This window comes from Rana temporaria, chromosome 10, assembly GCF_905171775.1.
Source record: "Rana temporaria chromosome 10, aRanTem1.1, whole genome shotgun sequence".
NCBI lineage: Eukaryota > Metazoa > Chordata > Amphibia > Anura > Ranidae > Rana > Rana temporaria.
The window spans coordinates 149032241-149056399 of NC_053498.1; the positions used below are offsets into that span (position 1 = coordinate 149032241).

The 24159-nt window shown below is 46.5% G+C and overlaps 1 protein-coding gene across 2 annotated transcripts in view; it reads right to left on the reverse strand.

Moving 5' to 3' along the window:
• Positions 1-24159, reverse strand: part of GPR153 (G protein-coupled receptor 153) — a 90404-nt gene that overhangs the window by 52639 nt on the left and 13606 nt on the right. The window contains exon 1 of one of the 2 annotated variants that reach the window (XM_040326533.1): positions 23801-24026. The exons of the other annotated variant lie outside the window; for it this stretch is intronic. The gene's annotated coding sequence lies outside the window, so the exon portion shown is untranslated. Of the gene's footprint in view, positions 1-23800; positions 24027-24159 lie in introns of those variants that run through there. 2 annotated transcript variants of the gene reach the window in all.

A 24159-nucleotide genomic window follows, 5' to 3' on the forward strand; every position in this document is an offset into this window, starting at 1 on the left:
CTCTTATACAGGAGGTGTGTTACTGGTCAGATCTGCAGGGGAAAAAAACGAAAAAAAGAAAATGAATGCAGCCACCACATCTAATGATGGCGGTAAGCTGCAATATATGACATTTTTAGTTTTGGGTTTAAGTCGCACAGAGCGAATGTAGATGTAGATTTGCTGGATAAAAAGTTATGCACATTTTTTTAAAATAAATCGTTTTTTTTGGGGTTTTTTTGGTATGAATGTGTGGAAGCAGGGGGGGGGGGCTTTACATCAGATGAAGCCACCTGGGGATGGAGGAAGCCCCGGCTACTTACACTTGTAATGGAAAATTGACTACAGAGCTCTAGGCATCTGGCAAAGTCCAAACTTTTGGTTTTGTAATGGAAAACGCAATCAGCGGACGGCTAAGATTAAAGCATGCCGCCATCCCCCCCCACTAACCCAACGCAGCGCACAGCATAGCCAGGAGCCACTCTGAAGATGGAAGTCCATAAAACCCACATCTGTGGACGAGGTCTGTTTATATCAGACACGTGCGAAACCAAATGGTTCCAATTAGACCAGCGATGGAAAATGTGATTCATTCCAACGAGGGCCAAGTCCAGGAAAACTTTCTTTTTGAGTTAATGAAACACCATGAAAACCCGACCTGTGCGCCTTTCTTTCTCTACGGGGAAATCGGAGCGCAAAATGAATGAGAGATCAAGCAAAACTTTTTTTTTTTATACATTTGTGTCCTCCTACAGCTAAAGACACGGAGGACACACATCTGTGTGTATATATATATATATATATATATATATATATATATACAGGAACGGCTTTACCTGCCGAATGATTTGTATTCCTGTCCATCCAGTCCTGGGATTTACAGAGCTCTGCCACACAGCCCTATCTTAATTTTGCTCTGCTAAAACATACACTCGCCGATTAGGTACACCAGTGCAAACTCATCAGTGCCCATCAATGCTGCCTGTTAGTGCCTGTAACGGTCAGGGGTTAACGCCGTTATGATATTCCATTCCACCAACCCACGACAGCCTCCGACATGCCACAATCCAGCAGACAGGACCCATTGGATTTCCCCCAGAAAACGAGACACGCAGCTCTGTTCTCTGGTTCCAAACGAATGACCTTTTAATGACAAACTCGGGCTCTTTTTATACAGCAAAAAGAATGCTGCAATAATCAAAGGGACAATGACACACTCCACCCACAACATCATACAATGGGTACTAACGAGTCCCCCTCAATCCACATCTTAGACAGACATTCTGACTCCGCGATAAGCTATTCTCACCTGCTACACAATACACATTCCTTTAGTAAACATAAGTCCGACGTCTGACCTTTTAGAGGGTGCTAATTCACATCACATATCTTCATCAATAGACTTTCACACAATACAGTGTCAATTAGCATAGCACAATGAAATATCTTAGGAGCCAGACTTAATTAACACAATAGACAATAGAATGCAATCACAGCAAGCTTTCATCACTACAGCCAGGTAGCTGGAGGTGATTAACATCAATTAACATCTTAACAGAATGTGTCCCCACATTGAATGAATCACACTATTATTGACCTGTTGGGTTCAGAATTAACCACCTGTAATATTTCAAGATATCCTGCAATACATTGTGAATTATCCTTACTGTCCCATCTCATGTAATTTAAGATATAATTTCTCAGTCATCCTATGCCCCTAGTGGACATAGGATGACGACCCAAGAGTCATTGGTGAAGCTGAACCAGGAGTACCCCGTATCCTTCAAGAGCCTCTGGGTCGCCATACCGTTACAGTGCCCATCGGTGCAGCCTATCAGTGATGCCTAATAGTGCCCATCAGTGCAATACCCAGCTAGCTTTTCTACCAAGGGACAGCTTAGAGTCCTCCCAAGCCATTACAGCTTGGGGAATCTAAGGAGCAGCCAGGTGCCCTGGCATTGTCTATAGAAAAAGAGCATCTGCATTCAGTGTTGGGAATATTGGTGGCACCAGTTCAGTTGATCCATTCATCCCACGGGAGGACAGCATAGTGACTTTTGGCAGCCAGAAATTTAGCAAGTCCTCAAGTTGCAATCCAAGTTACCATTTTCCGGGCTTCTCCCCTTTCCCATCCATGTCCAAGTTCATCCCTTCCCATCCCAAGTTCATCCCCTCCCATCCCTGTCCAAGTTCATCACTTCCCATCCCGCGGGCTGCAGGTCACATCTCTGTAATGTAGGGGGGCCTGTATGGGCTGTATTGAAGAGGGGGTCTGTAATATAGGGGGGTCTGTAATGTAGGGGATACTGTAGGGAGTGGGTCTGTACTGTAGGGAGGGGGGTCTGTGTAACATGCAGGGGGTCCAGAACGGTTAGGGGGTTGTCTGTGTAACAAACTGTGGGGGGCTGTGTAATGTAAAAGGGTCCAGAGGTGCAGGGTGCTGTGTAATGTAAAGGGGTCCAGAGGTACAGGGTGCTGTGTAATGTAATGTAAAGGGGTCCAGGGTGCTGTGTAATGTAAAGGGGTCCAGAGGTACAGGGTGCGGTGCTATGTAATGTAAAGGGGTCCAGGGTGCTGTGTAATGTAAAGGGGTCCAGAGGTGCAAGGTGCTGTATAATGTAAAGGGGTCCAGAGGTGCGGTGCTATGTAATGTAAAGGGGTCCAGGATGCTGTGTAATCTAAAGGGGTCCAGAGGTACAGGGTGCTGTGTAATGTAAAAGGGTCCAGAGGTGTGGTGCTATGTAATGTAAAAGGGTCCAGGGTGCTGTGTAATGTAAAGGGGTCCAGGGTGCTGTGTAATGTAAAGGGGTCCCGAGGTGCAAGGTGCTGTGTAATGTAAAAGGGTCCAGAGGTGCGGTGCTATGTAATGTAAAGGGGTCCAGGGTGCTGTGTAATGTAAAGGGGTCCAGAGGTGCAAGGTGCTGTGTAATGTAAAGGGGTCCATGGGTACAAGGTGCTGTGTAATGTAAAGGGGTGCAAGGTGCTGGAACCCCCTCATCCCATCCACGGCACTGCCGCCGTGCCCCCCCCCCCCCCAGGCTGCTCAGTCTAAAATGCCCGGGCCTATTTATTGTCCCAGTCCGGCCCCGCCCCCAAGCTGTGATGAAGCTCCGTTTCAGGCAGGACTGGCGACGGGACTGGATCATCATTTCTCCTCTACGCAATACTGCAGCGCGCCGGTGTAGGACCGGGTAGGATTGGTGACTTTTTACCGCCAAAGGAGTGCCCCTTTAACACAGGTATTTCTCACCGCTGTAAGTGCCGAAAGTAAAACAAATGATCTCCCAGGTTGCCTAATATAACCGGATTCCTATTAAGAATTGACACAACCCACACACAGCTGGAAATGAGAAGAGGATTGAAATGCCGGCCTCATTACAGCAGAATGGGATCTTCAATAATGTATCCCGGCAAGCTCAATCTACGGGAAAAAATAGATTTATAACAGTCGTCGTGTCACTGAGAAAATTACATTTGTGTTTGAATATATAAAATATAAAATTAAAGAAGTATATATTTTTTTATATATAAAGTATATTATTTAAAAAAAAGTTGAACGTAAAACTCTAAAACCCTTTAAATATAAAACAAGATTAAATATATTTTTTACAATATACATATTTTTATATTATTTAAAAAAACATATTTTACCTATAAAAATATAAACCCTTAAATATAAAACATTATAAATATATTTTAAATATTAGATTTTTTTAAAATATTTGTATTATTCAAAAAATATATTTTACATTTTGAAATTATAAAATATATAAACTGATATAAATGTATTTTAAATATTTTTTTATATTTATATTATTTAAAAATATATTTTACATATTAAAAGTATAAAATATATGTACTTAGATATAAAACAATATAAATATATTGATTTTTTTTTAATATTTGTATTATTAAAAATATATATTTTACAATTTAAAAATATAAAATATATCCACTTAAATATAAAACTATATAAGTATATTACAACATGTTTTATATGTAATTTTATATATGTAGTTTACATATAGAAATAAAAACTCATATATAAAAGGATTTAAATATATTTTAAATATTATATTATTTTAATATTTATATGAAAAATATATTTTACTTATAAAAATATAAAATATATGCACTTAAAGCGGAGGGGGAAATCGAAAGGGGACTATTGGACAGATTGAAAACAATTTTTTTTTTTCGATCTCATAATACCTTGTGTGCAAAAACAATTTTTTTCATTTACACTTACAAATATTGGTTGAAAGTGTTGGCCTCTGACACAGAGAACCCTGAGGCGTCAGAGAACCCTGGGGGGTCAAAGAACCCTGTGGCGTCAGAGAACCCTGGGGGGTCAAAGAACCCTGAGGCATCAGAGAACCCTGAGGCATCAGAGAACCCTGAGGCATTAGACAATCCTGAGGCATAAGAGAACCCTGAGACATCAGAGAATTGGAGAACCCTGAGGAATTAGACAACCCTGAGGCGTCAGAGAACCCTGGGGGGTCAGAGAACCCTGAGGTGTCAGAAAACCCTGAGGCGTCAGAGAACCCTAAGGCATCAGAGAACCCTGAGGCATTAGACCAGGGATCCTCAAACTACGGCCCTCCAGTTGTTGCGAAACTACAAGTCCCATGAGGCATTGTAAAACTCTGACATTCACAGACATGACTAGGCATTGTAGTTCCTGAACAACTGGAGGGCCATAGTTTGAGAACCCCTGCATTAGACAATCCGGAGGCGTCAGAACCGTGAGGCATTAGAGAACCCTGAGGCATTAGACAATCCTGAGGCGTAAGAGAACCCTGAGGCATCAGAGAATTAGAGAACCCTGAGGCATTAGACAATCCTGGGGCGTCAGAGAATCTTGAGGCATCAGAGAACCCTGAGGCGTCAGAGAACCCTGGGGGGTCAGAGAACCCTGAGGCATCAGAGAACCCTGAGGCATCAGAGAACCCTGAGGCATTAGACAATCCTGAGGCATACGAGAACCCTGAGGCATCAGAGAGTTGGAGAACCCTGAGGAATTAGACAACCCTGAGGCGTCAGAGAACCCTGGGGGGTCAGAGAACCCTGAGGTGTCAGAGAACCCTGAGGAGTCAGAGAACCCTGAGGCGTCAGAAGGGTTTGTATAAACGAGGAGTTAATTTAAGGTTAGTGTTAGCCTGGGTTCACACTGTAGCGATGTGGGAACCAGGGTGATTCTCGCATCGCATCTCTCCCGCAGGCAGTTCACACAGATAACACCTGCACCTTTTTAATGCGAATCCAATGCGAGTTCGGGGTATTGGGGTTACAGGGAGGGTTAGGGTTTGTGTTACAGGAAGGGTTAGTATTGGGATTACAAGGAGGATTAGCAGGACCGCCATCAGGGGGTACAGGCAGTACACCTGTAAGGGGCCCGGATGGCATCCCCCCATTTATTTATTTTCGTCAACACCCAAAGCCCCCCTCCCGACCTCTAAGGGGCCCGGAGGTCCCCAGGGGCCTGGATGACACCCCCCCTTTTTTTTCTTTTTTTTCGTCAGCACCCAAAGCCCCCCCTGACCTCTAAGGGCCCCGGTGGTCCCCGTGGCCCCAGATGGCATCCCCCTTTTTTTTTGTTCGTCACCAATTTGCGGCGGCAGCCCCCCCCCCCCCAGCTTCTCTCGATTTGCGGCGGCCCCCCATTCTCAATTCGCGGCGCCCCCCCCCCCCGCTTCTCAACTTGCGACACTCCCCCCCTGCTGCTTCTCAATTTGCGGCGGCAGAATCCCCCCCCGGTTCTCTGCTCCAGGGAGCCCATGCCTGAAGCTGTGTAAGGGGGCCGCAAAGTTCTTGAGGCGGCACTGAGGATTTTTGTTAGGATTACTAGGAGGGTTAATTGCTGTGAGTGTGGCCGGTCCTAGCATTGCGGAAGAAATGCATACTTCTATGTGGTGACCATTTTAATGGAAGTCTGTGGTGGAGGTCCATGGGTTTAATACCGGAAGGATGAGGTTACTTGTATCAAGAAGCAAAAAAGCCACAAAACATTCAATGTGGAGACAAATCCCTCCATAAATGACCCGGTATTAACCGTCTTCAGATTGAACACTTCAGAAACATGGCAATTAGCAGAACTGCGTGATGAGAACAAGTTCGCCGCGTCCGCGCTGTACATCCTGTTATGGATTAATCCGTCTGGCTCTGGCTCCACTGAGCTGGCTGCGAAGACGACTTGTGTTATTTGTTCAATCTCCTTCCCCAAAATGACACATAATCTCTGTAAATTAGAGGAGCAGACAGGAGTGTGACAACAGCGCGACAATTTACTGCTACTGAGTGCAAAGCATGAGAGCGTTTATAGGAAAAGTCAAAGCAGCACTTCGGTCTAATGGCGTATCGCTATGAGCCCCTACATGTCAGCATTACAGGAAACCTGCAGGGACAGATACGTTGACGACGTCTTCTGAGTAGTGGATGCTTAGAACAGATTTCCAGCAGAGATGGAGTCAATCCATTTCAACATGCTTGGGATGAGTATTTTGCAGCGTACACACGGTCGTTTTTCGGCATGAAAAAAAAACGAAATTTTTCAGCATGTCCAAAAAACGAAGTTTTTCCAAGTTCATCATTAAAAACGATGTTGCCCACACACCATCGTTTTTAAAAAATGATGAACAAAGCGCGGTGACGTACGACGGCACTCTGAAGGGGAAGTTCTATTCGCCTTTGGGCTGCTTTTAGCCGATTCCTTGTTAGTTTTTGTCTGTTACAGCGTGATGAATGTGCTTACTCCATTATGAATGGTAGTTTTACCTGAACGAGGGCTCCCGTCTCATAACTCGCTTCTGGGCATGCGCGGGTTTAAAACGTCGTTTTAGCCCACACACGATCATTTTTTTACAACCCGAAAAACGACATTTCAGAAGCCGAAAAACGATGTGAAGCCCACACACGATGGCCCAGATTCAGGTAGATTTGCGCAATATTTGCGTGGGCAAAGAGCAAAAATTTTTCTCTGCGCCCACGCAAATATTGCGCTTTGCCCGCGATTCGCGGAGCAATTGCTCCGTAAATTGCGCGGGCGATATGCTAAACAGCCGGGCGTAAGGCTGCCTAATGTAAATGATCCCGCCGGGGGCGGGAATCATTTAAATTAGGCGTGCTCCCGCGCCGAGCGAACAGCGCATGCTCCGTCGGGAAACTTTCCCGACGTGCATTGCGGCAAATGACGTCGCAAGGACGTCATTTGCTTCTAAGTGAACGTGAATGGCGTCCAGCGCCATTCACGGTTCACTTACGTAAACGACGTAAAATTTGAACGTCGCGAGCGGGAAGCGCAGCTATACTTTAGCATTGGTTGCGCCTGCTATTAGCAGGAGCAGCCTTATGCTAAAGTCGCCGTACGGAAACTCCGTACCTTGCGTGCGCAGGGCCCGCGCAACTTTTGTGAATCGGTGGTAGTATGCAATTTGCATACTATACGCCGATCACAAAGGCCGCGCCCCCTAGCGGCCAACGCAAGAATGCAGCCTGGGATGTGAAGGCATAAGGAGGCTTATGTCTGTCACATCCTAGGCTGCAGTCGGTGTAACGAGGTTCCTGAATCAGGAGCACTCGTTACACCGGAGCAAGTAAGCCCTTGCGCCGCGCAACCTATGGTTGCGCGGGCGCAAGAGCTTCTTGAATCTGGCCCGATGATTTTAAATTACGTTTTTAAAAATTTCATTTTTTTTTATGCCGAAAAACGACTGTGTGTACGCGGCATCAGTCTTTCAAAAATGTTAAAGGAAAAAAGTAAACTCGATGAACCACTGAGTTGTTTTTTTTTTTTTTTTTTAATGCTGTCAGTCTTCTATGTTTCTATATACACTATATTGTCAAAAGTATTGGGACGCCTGCCCGTACACAAACTTTAATGCATTCCAGTCTTGGTCCGTAGGGTTCAATATTGAGTTTGCCCACCCTTTGCAGCTTCAACTCTTCTATATTCTGTAATTTTTAGCAAATACTTCAGATTTTAACCACTTGAGCCCCGGACCAATATGCAGCTAAATGCCCAGAGGTGTTTTTACAATTTGGCACTGCGCTGCTTTAACTGGTAAATGCGCGGTCATGCAGTGTTGTACCGAAACGAACCTTTTCTTCCCACAAATAGAGCTTTCTTTTGGTGGTATTTGATCACCTCTGCGGTTTTTATTTTTTGTGCTATAAACAAATAGAGCGACAATTTTGAAAAAAAATCAATATTTTTTACCTTTTTCTATAATAAATATCCCCCAAAAATATATAAAAAAACTTTTTTTTCCTCAGTTTAGACCGATACGTATTCTTCTACATATTTTTGGTAAAAAAAATCGCAATAAACGTTTATCGGTTGGTTTGCGCAAAATTTATAGCGTTTACAAAATAGGGGATAGTTTTATTGCATTTTTATTAATTTTTTTTTTTTTTTTTTACTACTAATGGCGGCGATCAGCGATTTTTTTTTCGTGACTGCGCCATTATGGCGGACACTTCAGACAATTTTGACACATTTTTGGGACCATTGTCATTTTCACAGCAAAAAATGCATTTAAATTGCAGTTTATTGTGAAAATTACAGTTGCAGTCTGGGAGTTAACCAACAGGGGGCGCTGAAGGAGTTATGTTTCACCTAGTGTGTGTTTACAACTGTAGGGGGGTGTGGCTGTAGGTCTGACGTCATCGATCGAGTCTCCCTATAAAAGGGATGACACGATCGATGCAGCCGCCACAGTGAAGCACGGGGAAGCCATGTTTACATACGGCTCTCCCCGTTCTTCAGCTCTGGGGAGCGATTGTGAGGGGGCGGCTAGAAACGAATAGCAGCCCCTTCATCCCGGATCGCTCCCCGACGATTTCCGACGGGACCCCCGCCGCATGTACCGGGGGGGGGGGGGGGTCCCGATCGGACCCCCGACCCACGTCTAGGCAGCGACGTGCGGGCACGTCGTTCTGCCTGTCCGTGCCATTTTGCCGACGTATATGTACATTTGGCAGTCGTTAAGCAGTTAATGTGTGCAAATTATTTATTTTTTAATTTCTCTGGGCTTAAAGTATATGTACGCCCAATTTACTAAAACCTCAAATAAGTTTAAACAAGTTAATGTGATTTCAGCAGTTTTCAGTTAAGTAATGCTTAGTGATGTATGCCATGAGGGACACTTCCTGTGACAACCTGAGCTTCTTTATTGTCAGCTGTGACATGTACCCCAATGGAGCCTGTGCCGCACGCGGTCCAGTGCAATGATGTGCAGCCGAGTGGAGTGGAGCGCATGTAGACAGGAAACGGCTGATCGCCTCTGTCCTCTATCAAAAGATTAAAAATATATATATATTTTATGAAAAAAAGGCAATTGTTTTAGCAAAATCCAAAGGACTGGACGTCAATCCTTAACACTTTCTGTGCCTGATTGGCTGCGTATAACCATTGTTTTAATGAATTTAATAAAATCCTTTTAAACGGTAATACACTAGGTCGCTGCGCCCTCCTTTTTCTTTTCTTTGATCGGCTGCGTTGGAGGCCAGAGGAGAGATTTGGGGTCTGATAGGCCCCAGACTCTCCATAAAGAGGACCTTTCACGGCCCATGCTGTCACAAGGGATTTTGTTCATTCCAGGTGCAGAAAAATTGGTCTTTGGGTGTTAATTGTGCCCATGAAACCTACACCAAAAAAATCTTCCAGATGAAATTAACACCCACAATGTAGTGGGCAGCCTAGAAGTCCTGCAGAGATTCCACATCCCAAAAACATTTAATCAACAACATCGGCATCAGGGGCTTCATAGCTGGTAATCAAGGACTGATTCATTTTGATAAATGTCAGATGGTCCACGGAGTCTGTGGACAGACACGTTCTAACATCAGTAACAAAACCTCCAGCAGCACTGAATGCCCATTTCAGAAAGCACGCTGGATGAAGGCAAGCCCAACAGCTCAGTTGCATACTGGGTAAGTTCTAAATGGTCCCATTGTCTTCTGGGTTACACACAGGTCCCATAAGGCAGTAAGGGGAGGAGGAGGAGGGGCTGGTGCAAATGTGGAAGTGACGTACCTCGCTGCGACGAGGTAGGATGAAGGTCCAGCTGGAGAACAACAAAAAGGTCCAAAACGTAAAAAAATAAAAAAAAGTATAACCAAAAATGAGGGTGGGGGGTTTTGATATTTCTGTACCTAGTTTCATGTTGGCCTGAAACTCCACTCTAATAAAAAAAAAAAATTGGAGACAGTGTAAAAAAAAGTTTTGGATAAAATAATCTGAAAAAAAAAATGTATGTGCCCACGTACCCCATGCTTATGTGCAAATGCAAACTCATACGTTACTCCTGCAAGCATATGTAAATGGTGAGGTATTACCGCGAACGTCAGAGTGCGACCAATAATTCTAGCACCAGACTTCCTGTGTATGCATGCCGTTTGGACAACAAGTGGTTAATGCAGTATTTATAATTGAACTGTTCACTTCTCAAAATCGAACTCTTTCAGAGAATCAATAACCCTTAGAGTCTGAAAATTTAAAATTTTCTGAACGTCTGCATGCATGGCCATCTTTAAGGCAGGGCAAAAGGGACAGTTACCCTGGGCCCTGTCATTGTTGTGGGGCCCAAAGCAGCTGCCTCATACTTGCCAACTATCCCAGTTTAAATTCCCTTGTCCCTCGAAGTTTTAGTCCTGTGCTGTCTCCTGATATCTCAGTGTGAAGTGCTGCTACTAATGCTGCCCAGCTCTGCTCTATTGTTGTGTACAGATGACTCACCTGCAGACCCTGTGTTTACATGTAAAAAAAAAGACATTCATATGTAAAAAACAGGGGCATTCATATGTAAATAGCTGAGGCTGGCGGCATTCATATGTATATCATGCCCCTATGCAGTGAAGAGATGATGTGCTGTAACCTCTAGCAACCAATCAGTGAGCAGTATTACTGTAAGCAACCAATTAACAAGAAGAAATCATGTGCTGTAACCTCTAGCAACTAATCAGTGAGCTGTAATGTGTGCTGTAACCTCTAGCAACCAGTCAGTAAGCGGTAATGATACGCTGTAACCTCTGGCAACCAATTGCAATCACTGCCTGATCTGATACAGTAAACTGATTTTAAGTCTAGCTGATATTTATTGTATGTCTCAGAGCAGGTGGAGAGCAAAATTGCATGAGGGGGCCCCAAGAAAATTTTTGCCCAGGGTCCAATCAACATTAAAGCCAAACTTCCGCTTTTCGGAACCCCCCCCCCCCCCCCTCCGGTGTCACATTTGGCACCTTTCAGGGAGTAGGGGGGTGCAGATACCTGTCTATGAATGAATGAATGAATGACTTGTATAGCGCAACGCATGCAAACTGAATCGCCTCTGAGCACTTTTTCCAGCCAGTATCTGCTTGGCTGGTGCGGTCATTTTTACCCGGTAGGATCATGACACGCTAGGGACACAGTCATACACACTATACATATATATATATATATATATATATATATATATATATATATATATATATATATATATATATATATATACTGGGTCAATTTGGACGAGATCCAATTTACCTACCAGCATGTCTTTGGAGTGTGGGAGGAAACCGGAGTACCCGGAGGAAACCCACGCAGACACAGGGAGAACATGCAAACTCCAGGTAGATGGTGTCGTGGTTGGGATTCGAACCAGCAAACCTTTTGCTGCTAGGCGAAAGTGCTACTCACTGCACCACTGTGCTGCTCTAAGACGGGTATTTGCACCCACTTCCGGGCATAGACTCCAGTGGGAGTCACGCCACTTCCCCCCCCCCCCCTCCCCACCCCGCTGTCTCCTGGGAAACACACTGGTCCCGGGAGAGAGCGGTGGGACCAGTGAGGACGGGCTGCACCGCTCGCGCGGCTTCTCTCTGCGGTTCCCTACTGCGCATGCAACACTTCACTTCCTGATTCCCTCATCGAGGATGGTGGCGGGGGCAGCCAAGAGACGAGCGATTGCTCGGCCTCGGCTGCCGACATCGCGGGCGCGCTGGACAGTTAAGCGTCCATTTTTTTTAAAGTCAGCAGCTGCAGTATTTGCCGTCCCATTGAAGTAAAAATTATAGATGAATCCCTGCACACCTTGGTTCCCTACAGATGCAATCTCTCCTTTGCCACTAGAGGGTGCTTTGCGCATACCATGAATACCATGAATATGATCTGCAGCTCTGATAAAAGAATAAACCAATTACTAGAGATGCTGGGACAGCTGGAGCTCGCATAAGTCCCGTCCTTTATCTCCCCAGAGTGCAGCCATGAGAGAGCAGCCGGGATTCATATGGCATCAAATTCTCATTCTGCTTGTTAAGGTTGCTCCTATACATATGGAGGACTAGGACGGAGCTCAGGAGGAGAGAAACGTTTGTTGTACAATGTATCTCTGTGCCTTTAGTCAGCCTATATTGCATGTATTTTTAAGATTCCCCGATCTAACAATATTGGGTACTTTACTGCAGGGGTTGACAAATTTGCATGGAATCTAGGAGCCAGCTAAAAAAGTTAGGAGCCAGAAAACGCGTCCCGTCCCGACGAGCTTGCGCGCAGAAGCGACCACATACGTGAGCAGCGCCCGCATATGTAAGCGGTGTTCAAACCACACATGTGAGGTATCGCCGCGATTGGTACAGCGAGAGCAATAATTCTAGCCCTAGACCTCCTCTGAAACTCAAAACATGCAACCTGTAGAATTTTTTTAAACGTCGCCTATGGAGATTTTAAAGGGTAAAAGTTTGTCGCCATTCCACGAGCGGACGTAATTTTGAAGCGTGACATGTTGGGTATCAATTTACTCGGCGTAACATTATCTTTCATAATATTAAAAAAAATGGGGATAACTTTACTGTTGTCTTATTTTTTAATTTAAAAATGTTTCCGAAAAAAGTGCGCTTGTAAGACCGCTGCGCAAATACGGAGTGACAAAAAGTATTGCAACGATCGCCATTTTATTCTCTAGGGTGTTAGGATAAAAAATATATATAATGTTTTTGGGTTCTAATTAGAGGGAAGAAGATGGCAGTGAAAATAGTGAAAAATTGTGAAAAATTACATTAGAATTGCTGTTTAAAGCGGATCTCCACTCTAAAGTGGAGTCCCGCTGATCGGAACCCTCCCCCCCTCCGGTGTCACATTTGACACCTTTCAGGGGGGAGGGGGGTGCAGATACCTGTCTACAGACAGGTATCTGCACCCACTTCCGGCCCTACGATACGGGCAAAGGACGGGTTTTTCCTCCGCTTCCCGTCGCCCCCCCCGTTGTATGCTGGGAACACTCGGCTCCCAGCACACAGCGGGAGCCAATCGGCGGGCGCAGCGCGACTCGCGCATGCGCCGTAGGGAACCGGGCAGTGAAGCCGGAGCGCTTCACTTCCTGGTTCCCTCACCGTGGATGGAGGGGGGAGCAGCAGGGTGACGAGCGATCGGCTCGTCATCTGCTGCGATCACCGCTGGACTCCAGGACAGGTAAGTGTCCTTATATTAAAAGTCAGCAGCTGCAGTATTTGTAGCTGCTGGCTTTTAATATATTTTTGGGGTGGCACATCCGCTTTAACTTGTAATGCTTAACTTGTAATACCAACGGCCACCACCAGATGGCGCCAGCTTACACATCTGGTGGTAATAACTTGTAATACCAATGGCTCACCACCAGATGGCGCCGGCTCACAAAAAAAAAGCCAAGTCGCCAGGACCCTATTTCTAGTCGCCATGGTGACCGGGATTTGTCGAGCCCTGCTTTACTGTAATCTAAAATTCACAGACTAAATTGATCAGGAATATCAACTGCCCTATTGCCATTTATTTGGTACACCCATGTGGCTCACAACCAGCCTTGGGTGAGGGATGATGGATCCAGGCAGTTGAGACTCTGAGGCAGTGACGGTCAACTTGAAAATGACAGAGAGCCTCCAGTATGGCTCCTGACACTTCCGGAGGGCCACACAATAGCAGCGCATTTTGTGAATTGAGGTACATTGTGTCAAGTTTGGCAGCTATAACTTCTCTCAATGGACAAAGATTTGGGTCCTGTTTGCAGCGTATCACAATGCACACTGAAGAAGATGGGATACATGACATCCAACATTGGTGTCAGGGGACGCAATAATAACCCCCTACATTGGTGTCAGGGGACGCAATAATAACCCCCTACATTGGTGTCAGGGGACGCAATAATAACCCCCTACATTGGTGTCAGGGGACGCAATAATAACCCCCAACATTGGTGTCAGTGGACATAATAAACCCCAAAATTGGCATCAGGGGATGTAATAACTCCCAACGCTGGTGTCAGTGGATACTATTATAACCCCCAACATTGGTGTCAGTGGATGTAATAATAACTCCCAACATTGGTGTCACTGTCAGTCGACGCAAGAATAACCCCCAATGCTTGTGTCAGTGGATTAAATAATAACCCCCAACATTAGTGTCAGTGCTAATAATCCCCCCACATTGTTGGTCAGTGGCAGTAAAATTTAACCCCAGCCCCCAACATTGGTGTCAGCCCAGGAGGAATAGCACCCCATTGTTGGTATCACTGGGAGGAATGGCACCCCATTGTTGGTATCACTGGGAGGAATTGCACCCCATTGTTTGTATCAGCTGATCATTGGTGTCAGTAAGAGGATACATGCCCCAGGGGCCAGATAAAGGCAAGCAAAGAGCCTCATCTGGCCCCCAGGACCACCGTTTGGAGACCACTGTTCTCAGAGGTGGCTCTAGGCTTTGTGAGGCCTTAAGCAAAACTTAGACACGGGGGGCCCACTCATACCCATAATGGGTAAAAAGGGGCTGCAGAAAGATGCACGGATCTAGCACACAGTGATTGAGCAGAGGCAAATTAGGCGGCCGCGAGGCCCCTGTGAGTGCGAGGCCTTAGGCGACCGCCTAATTAAAGATCCGCCTCTGACCGTCCTGAAGGACAACATTATTAAGGGCAGTGGGTGGAGGAGATCACCAAAGTAGAGCAATGACTCTTCTCGTTGGGTCTAAAAACCTAAGTATGACTATAAAGTCTCTTGTGAACTTTGGTGGGTATAAAATATTCTATCCGATGATTGCAGGATGTGTCTTTCCCCCGGGAATCCTCACACACGTCGTCTCCAGTGAGTTGTACTTGTTTTTCGCGGCTCTCTGTGTCTCGTATGATGAAGGTGCCTGATCATGGAAGTCTTGGGAGTTTTTCTCTCTACAGATGCTACGAAGGTGAACTTTCTTTGTTGCCTAGTAACTGCATACTGGCTTTATTCACTTCTGATTCTTGGCAACCCGGGAGGACTGACAATGGGCTCCGAGGCACAGATCCTACGTAGGGATATGGCGCCGTATCTATTACATAGCGTTGGTGGGATTAGGAAAAAAAAAAAAGACTTGCGACCTTTTAAGTTCAACAATAATGAGAAAAAAAAGGTCGGTAATGTAAATGAACTGAGGAAAAATAAGTAAATATGATATTTTGCATGAGGTGGAACTTTACTGTGACGTTGGCCTGACTCCTCCCCCTCCCTGTTACAATCAAGATATAAATGTTTTTTTTTTTTAACATTTATTTGTGCTGCTAAACAAGGCCGCCATCCGGAATTATGGGGCCCCTTACACAGCTTCAGGCATGGCTGCCGCGAATTGAGAAGCGGGGGAGGGGGCCCTATACAAAAAAGTAAAGAAAAATATATATAAAAAAAGGGGGGGTAGCCATCCGGGGCCCTGGGGACCTCTGGGCCCTTCAATAAAAAGAAAAAAATAAATAAAAAATATATATATTTTTTAAAAGGGGGGTTGCCATCTGGGGCCCTGGGGACCTCTGGGCCCTTTAATAAAAAATAAATAAAAAAAATATATAAAAAAAAAACATTTATAAAATATATATATATATATATATATATATATATATATATATATATATATATATATATATATATATATATATATTAAATATATATATAATAAATAAAATAAAAAATAAAAGAAATAAAAAAAAGGTTTTTTTTTTAATAAAAAAAATGGGGGGTTATCATCCGGGGCCCTGGGGATCTCCGGGCCCCTGGGGACCTTCGGACCCCTAAAAAAAAAAATTGTCCCTTTTTAATAAAATAAAAATATATTAAAAAAATATATATTTTTTTTATAAAAAAATAAATAAAAAAAGGGGGGTTGCCATCTGGGGCCCTGTGGGCCTCTGGGAACCTCCAGACCCCTAAAAAACAAAAAACAAAGGGGGTTGCCATCCGGGCCCCTGGGGACCTCCGGGCCCCTTACAGGTGTACTGCCTGTACCCCCCTGATGGCGGCCCTGCTGCTAAACATTGCCTCATTTCTTGCCTCAGCAAGAAAGGTATTTGTTTGCCCCACCCCCTACGCATATGCAGATGTGCGACGGGGCTTTGGCTCCTGAGTGAGCCCCATGGCCATGGGCGTCTGTAGGTGGGGGGCAAGTGCCCCCCCTGGAATCAGGGAACAGCAAGGTGTCCGCCATAGGGGTGTTCACGTGTTGTGCCCAGGCACACCCTAATCACCTGAGCACAGCACGCAGACTGTCAGCGGGTGCCAGGTGCTGGAACGCTCTCCATGTAACAGCACCTAGCACAGGAAGGAAGATTCCATTGTGGGCACCAGCCGGCAGAGATTTTGATCATCCGGAGCTTCTGCCGCCTCCAGTGCTGGCCTCTGCACCCTGTACATAGCACACGCCTGGATTCTGCACCCTGTACATAGCACACACCTGGAATCTGCACCCTGTACATAGCACACGCCTGGAATCTGCACCCTGTACATAGCACACGCCTGGAATCTGCACCCTGTACATAACACACGCCTGGAATCTGCACCCTGTACATAACACATGCCTGGAATCTGCACCTTGTACATAGCACACGCCTAGAAACTGCACCCTGTACATAGCACACGCCTGGAATCTGCACCCTGTACATAGCACACGCCTGGAATCTGCACCCTGTACACAGCACACGCCTGGAATCTGCACCCTGTACATAGCACACGCCTGGAATCTGCACCCTGTGCATAGCACACGCCTGGAATCTGCACCCTGTGCATAGCACATGCCTGGAATCTGCACCCTGTGCATAACACACGCCATTCCCCCTTTAAACATGTAGCACTACCCCCGGAGGAGCTGCTGGTTTGTTTTGGGTGCCATGTTACCTCTGTGACTCTGCCATCTAGGGTAGTTGATGAGAGCTGTAGTAATGGAATGTCCATACAGTAGGTGTCTTTTTCTTGTGCTTTTATGTACCCAACAAGGTAAAACAGTTGAACTTGGTGAAGAATAGAGGAATAGCAGAGATGGAGAACACAGATTCGGGTGTAGGTAAAAGGAAACAGTCCTGCTTCCAACGACAAAATTTACTTCACCACTCCAGCCGCAATGGGTATAGCGCACCTGGACAGGCCTCTCTCACAAGCCTGGCAGCCAGAATAACACTCGAACTTGGGGTTAGATTGGGGTAGGGAAGTCCAGAGGAAGGGAGAAGCTCTGAACAGATTGGGGTAGGGAGGTCCAGAGGGTGGGAGCAGCTCTGAACAGATTGGAGTAGGGGGGTTTAGAGGAAGGGAGAAGCTCTGGACAGATTGGGGTAGGGGGGTCCAGAGGGTGGGAGAAGCTCTGAACAGATTGGGGTAGGGAGGTCCAGATTGTAGGAGAAGCTCTGAACAGATTGAGGTAGGGAGGTCCAGAGGGTGGGAGAAGCTCTGAACAGATTGAGGTAGGGAGGTCCAGAGGGTGGGAGAAGCTCTGAACAGATTGGGGGTAGGGAGGCCCAGAGGACGGGAGAAACTCTGGACAGATTGGGGTAGGGAGGCCCAGAGGGTGGGAGAAGCTCTGAACAGATTGGGGGTAGGGAGGTCCAGAGGGTGGGAGAAGCTCTGAACAGATTGGGGGTAGGGAGGCCCAGAGGACGGGAGAAACTCTGGACAGATTGGGGTAGGGAGGCCCAGAGGGTGGGAGAAGCTCTGGACAGATTGGGGTAGGGAGGTCCAGAGGGTGGGAGAAGCTCTGGACAGATTGGGGTAGGGAGGTCCAGAGGGTGGGAGAAGCTCTGGACAGATTGGGGTAGGGAGGTCCAGAGGGTGGAAGAAGCTCTGGACAGATTGGGGTAGGGAGGTCCAGAGGGTGGGAGAAGCTCTGGACAGATTGGGGTAGGGAGGTCCAGAGGGTGGGAGAAGCTCTGGACAGATTGGGGTAGGGAGGTCCAGAGGGTGGGAGAAGCTCTGGACAGATTGAGGTAGGGATATCCAGAGGATGATAGAAGCTCTGAACAGATTGGGGTAGGGATGTCCAGAGGAAGGGAGAAGCTCTGGACAGATTGGGGTAGGGAGGTCCAGAGGGTGGGAGAAGCTCTGAACAGATTGGGGGTAGGGAGGTCCAGTGGGTGGGAGCAGCTCTGAACAGATTGGGATAGGGGGGTCCAGAGGAAGGGAGAAGCTCTGGACAGATTGGTGGTAGGGAGGCTCAGAGGATGGGGGTAGGGAGGCTCAGAGGATGGGAGAAGCTCTGGACAGATTGGGGTAGGGAGGTCCAGAGGGTGGGAGAAGCTCTGGACAGATTGAGGTAGGGAGGTCCAGAGGATGAGAGAAGCTCTGAACAGATTGGGATAGGGGGGTCCAGAGGAAGGGAGAAGCTCTGGACAGATTGGGGGTAGGGAGGCCCAGAGGAAGGGAGAAGCTCTGAACAGGTTGGGGTAGGGAGGTCCAGAGGATGGGAGAAGCTCTGAACAGATTGGGGGTAGGGAGGTACAGAGGGTGGGAGAAGCTCTGGACAGATTGGGATAGGGGGGTCCAGAGGAAGGGAGAAGCTCTGGACAGATTGGGGGTAGGGAGGCCCAGAGGATGGGAGAAGCTCTGGACAGGTTGGGGTAGGGAGGTCCAGAGGATGGGAGAAGCTCCGGACAGATTGGGGTAGGGAGGTCCAGAGGGTAGGAGAAGCTCTGGACAGATTGGGGTAGGGAGGTCCAGAGGGTGGGAGAAGCTCTGAACAGATTGGGGTAGGGGGGTTTAGAGGAAGGGAGAAGCTCTGGACAGATTGGGGTAGGGGGGTCCAGAGGGTGGGATAAGCTCTGGACAGATTGGGGTAGGGAGGTCCAGTGGGTGGGAGCAGCTCTGGACAGATTGGGATAGGGGGGTCCAGAGGAAGGGAGAAGCTCTGGACAGATTGGTGGTAGGGAGGCTCAGAGGATGGGGGTAGGGAGGCTCAGAGGATGGGGGAAGCTCTGGACAGATTGGGGTAGGGAGGTCCAGAGGGTGGGAGAAGCTCTGGACAGATTGAGGTAGGGAGGTCCAGAGGATGAGAGAAGCTCTGAACAGATTGGGATAGGGGGGTCCAGAGGAAGGGAGAAGCTCTGGACAGATTGGGGGTAGGGAGGCCCAGAGGATGGGGGTAGGGAGGCCCAGAGGATGGGAGAAGCTCTGGACAGATTGGGGGTAGGGAGGCCCAGAGGATGGGGGTAGGGAGGTCCAGAGGATGGGAGAAGCTCCGGACAGATTGGGGAAGGGAGGTCTAGAAGACTGGGGAAGCTCTGGACAGATTGGGGTAGGGAGTTCCATAGAATGGGAGAGGTCTGGACAGATTGGCCAAGAAACCAAGAGAAGATAGCAGATTTGTCAAGCCCTGGTTTAGTATTTATGCATTATTACCCTTCTAATAATTGTAATAATTTGTATCCAATGAATGCTGTTTTAGTTCCTCTATATATATATTGTTTGCACTTAGTTGGTGCGCTTGGTTTCTGAGTAGCAAGTTGTTACTCTTTTGTATGGAAACGAGAACTTGTGTACTTCACACACATATTGTTTGCTCCCGGTTGATACATTTGTTCTTATGAGTAGCCAATTGTTCTCACTGTTGACATTTTATTGGCAGTTCCCTCTCATGGCAGATCTACTCGAAGGCCAGGAAGAAGTAGATCTGAAATGCCCCCCCTCCCCCCCTCCCATTAAATAAGTAATGTGCGAAGCGCGTCGGATCTTGCGATTGATTTAATCTCGCCAATGCTCAGCGCTGCTTTAAATTTCATTTTTTTTGCCCGCAGCTCCTCCAGCAATCCTTTAATTTGCCAGTGTTAGATATTGCCTTCCACTTGATGGGAACGCTGACATGACCAGACAGCTCGTCACGCTAATTCCCGAGCTGTGACACCGGCTCGCAACTCATCTGATATCTCGGCTGCTGTTTTCAAAGACGATCGTCGCCGTCGTGAGCCGGCTTGATTGGCCCCGGCGACACAAATCTTTCTGCCTGATGTCACACCTGTCCATCCCGCTCTTCTCCTGACACCATTTCTAGAATACGCGTTCTGCTCCTGATCCTTACCTGGGACTCGCGATTATTTACACGGTGAGAAGCGGAGGCGCCCGCTCGGCGGCAACCAATGCTTTAGGACTAACATTTCCTAATTGTTCCATAAAGTCAGGGCTGCTGTTAGAAATCACGGGGGCCCATGCGGCCTTCCGGGCAGGGCCACATACCCCCTTTCGGGCAGGGCCACGTACCCCCGAAAATATCAAGACGAATATATACACAAAAGTCAATATTCGTGGACGCAAACATAACACAACTTACAAAATTCCTGCTAAATCTAAAAGATAAAACTGTATTAAGTTTGTGTGTATGCGGCATTACTTTAAATATATATATATATATATAAATAATTAAACACTATAACACAAAATAAATTATTATTATTAACCGCTTAATCACCGCCCTATAGACGATATACGTCTACAAGGCGGTTCCTTAACTCTGGGAGGACGTCCATGGACGTCCTCAAAGAATCGCGCTCCCGCGCGCCCCATGGGGCGCGGACATGGGAATGTCCGTGACCGCCGGGTCCGGATCACGGTAAATCGCCGCTGATAGCGGCGGTTTACCACGTGATCGCTCCGTCCAATGACGGAGCGATCACTTGTAAACAAACCGGCGTCATGTGATGACGCCAGTTCCTCCCTCCCCTGTCTGTACTGAGCGGTACAGTGTGAGAGGAGAGGGGAGAGAGCGGATGCAGCACGAGTGCTGTGGGCTGGATCTGTGACAAATGCAGTCACAGATCCAGCCATCCATCCCTGCTCAGCCATCCCTGCCCCATACAAACAATACTCCATACCCATACTGTGCAATACTCTGCAATACCCCACACTACTCTGCAATACCCCACACTACTCTGCAATACCCCACACTACTATGCGATACCCCACACTACTCTGGGATACCCCACACTACTCTGCAATACCCCACACTACTCTGCAATACCCCACACTACTCTGCAATACCCCACAATACTCTGCAATACCCCACACTACTCTGCAATACCCCACACTACTCTGCAATACCCTGCAACGTTGCCTATGGGGATTTTTAAGTAGGGAAGTTTGGCGCCATTCCACGAGCGTGTGCAATTTTGAAGGGTGACATGTTGGGCATCTACAGAATTTTCAGTCTTTTTTCTCTTATAGCGCAAAAAATAAAAAACCCAACGGTGATTAAATACCACCAAAAGAAAGCTCTATTTGTGTGGAAAAAAAGGACGAAAATTTCATTTGGGTACAATGTTGTATGACTACGACTACGAGTAATTGTCATTCAAATTGTGAGAGCACCGAAAGCTGAAAATTGGTCTGGTTATTAAGTGGGTTTACGTGCCTGGTGGCCAAGTGGTTAATAATGTATTTTTTGTTTGAGTTTGGGTGTTTATTGTTGTTTTATTTTTACTATTATTATCATTATTATTATTATTATTATTATGTAGAACAATAATAACAATGGCCCGGATTCTTAAAACACTTACGCCGACGTATCTTTCTATACGCCGCGTAAGTGCACAGATGCGCCGTCGTATCTATGCGCCTGATTCTCAATGCTAGATACGCCTGAAATCTGGCTTCATCCGACCGATGTAAGTTTCCTACGCCGCCGGAGCCTGGGCGCATATTTACGCTGGCCACAAGGGGCGCTTCCATTGATTTACGCGTTGAATATGCAAATGACCGAGATACGCCGATTCACAAACGTACTTGCGCCCGTCGCAGTAGTATACGCCGTTTACGTAAGGCGTACGTCCGGCGTAAAGTTATTCCAAATATATGAGGCGCATCCCATGCAAAGGTATGGACGACGGAACAGCCATCGGATTTTACGTTGTTTACGTAAGTCGTACGTGAATGGGGCGTAGGTTACGTTCACGTCGTAGGCATTGAGCCGTCGTATCTTAGGGAGTAGATTCGACGTGATTCTGAGCATGCGCCGTTCGTTCAGCCCTTCATTTGCATGGGGTCACGGTTAATTTAAATGTATCACGCCCACTACCTTCCTACTTTGAATTAGGCGGGCTTACGCCGGCCAATTTACGTTACGCTGGCACAACGTAGGGAACGAGTGCTTTGTGAATACTGCTCTTGCCTCTGTTACGTCGGCGTAGCGCATATGAGATGCGCTACGCCGGCACAAAGATGCGCCGCTCTCTGTGAATCCGGGCCAATGTATTTAATATTTTTAAAGGTTAGAGGTTAATTGTTATTTTCTTAATGTCTTATAACATATTATAATTGTTTTACTTATTTATGCTGATATTCAGTTATTTGTGTATTTATTTTACATTTCTTCATATATTGTTACTATTTTATTTTTAAATTTGAGCAGAACATACGCACAAAAACCCGCGAATAGTGCGTTTCCATTCATTTCTATGAGAATAGAAAGCGCCAAAAATGCCCAAATCTGCCCGATTTGAGCGCCAAAAAAAGCTGTGGAGATGTGATCCGTCTCCATAGAGACTTTTTTTTTCTCCTCCGGTGTTTTTGAGCTTCAGGCTACAAAACGCTCAGTTGTGAATGGGGTGTGAGATACTGTAAATGTAAAAAACCTTATTTTCCAGCACTGCCTTAACCCTCATGGGCATGGAGGTCACCAGAGCTTCACAGGTTGTCACTGGAGTCCTCTGGGGTGTACTCACTTTTGTTGCCAGCGGTTTAGACATTAATGGCTGTGTGTTGAGTTATTTTGAGGGGACGGCAAATTTACACCGTTATACAAACTGTACACTCACTACACAACACTGTAGATACAGGGGTAGATTCACGTAGAATGGTGTATGTTTGTGCGGGCGTAACGTATCCTATTTACGTTACGCCTCCGCAACTTTTACAGGCAAGTGCCATATTCTCAAAAGAAAGTTGCGGCGGCGTAGCGTAAATAGGCCCGCCTAATTCAAATTGTGAAGAGGTGGGAGTGTGTTATGTAAATTAACCATGCATGCGCCGTCCGTGGAATTTCCCAGTGTGCATTGCTCCAAAGTACGCCGCAAGGACGTATTGGTTTCGACGTGAACGTAAATGATGTTTAGCCCCATTCACGGACGACTTGCGCAAACGACGTAAATTTTTCAAAATTCGACGCGGGAACGACGTCCATACTTGGTACGTCACATATACGCCTCATATAGCAGGGGTAACTTTACGCCGGGAAAAAGCCTAACGTAAACGGCGTAACTGTACTGCGTCGGCCTGGCGTATGTTGGTGAATTCGCGTATCTAGCTGATTTACATATTCTAGGCGTAAATCGGCGTACACGCCCCTAGCGGCCAGCGTAAATATGCAGTTAAGATCCGGCGGCGTAAGAGACTTACGCCGGTCGGATCTAATATAAATCTATGCGTAACTGATTCTATGAATCGGGCGCATAGATACGACCGGCCAGACTCAGAGATACGACGGCGTATCTGGAGATACGCCGTCGTATCTCCTTTCTGAATCTGGCCCACAAAGTGTCATTTCTTCAGTGTTGTCACATGAAAAGATACAAGAAAAAAGTTACAAAAATGTGAGGGGTGTACTTACTTTTGTGAGATACTGTAAATGTCAAACTCGGAATCTTTGTATCTGTAGTGGAGGACAGATTCTGCAAAGAATGGTTTACTTTTCTGGTATCTTGTTATTGGACGTTGCAGCTCTCGGCTTGGTTTGCAGGGAGATGGGTATATCGACGATTGTCAACTGACAAGATCTGAAGGACGGATACATCTAAACTCTACAACTGTCATTTCTCCAGTGTGTCTTGAAGTTGGAAAACGACTTTAACATTTTACAGGAACACCGACTCCGTTCTCTTTTTCAGTTCTTGTCCGTGACAGGTTTAACCCTTTTGTCACCAGAGGTCATGGCTAAGTGCCAAAATTAGCAATGCCAGCAGTGGCAGC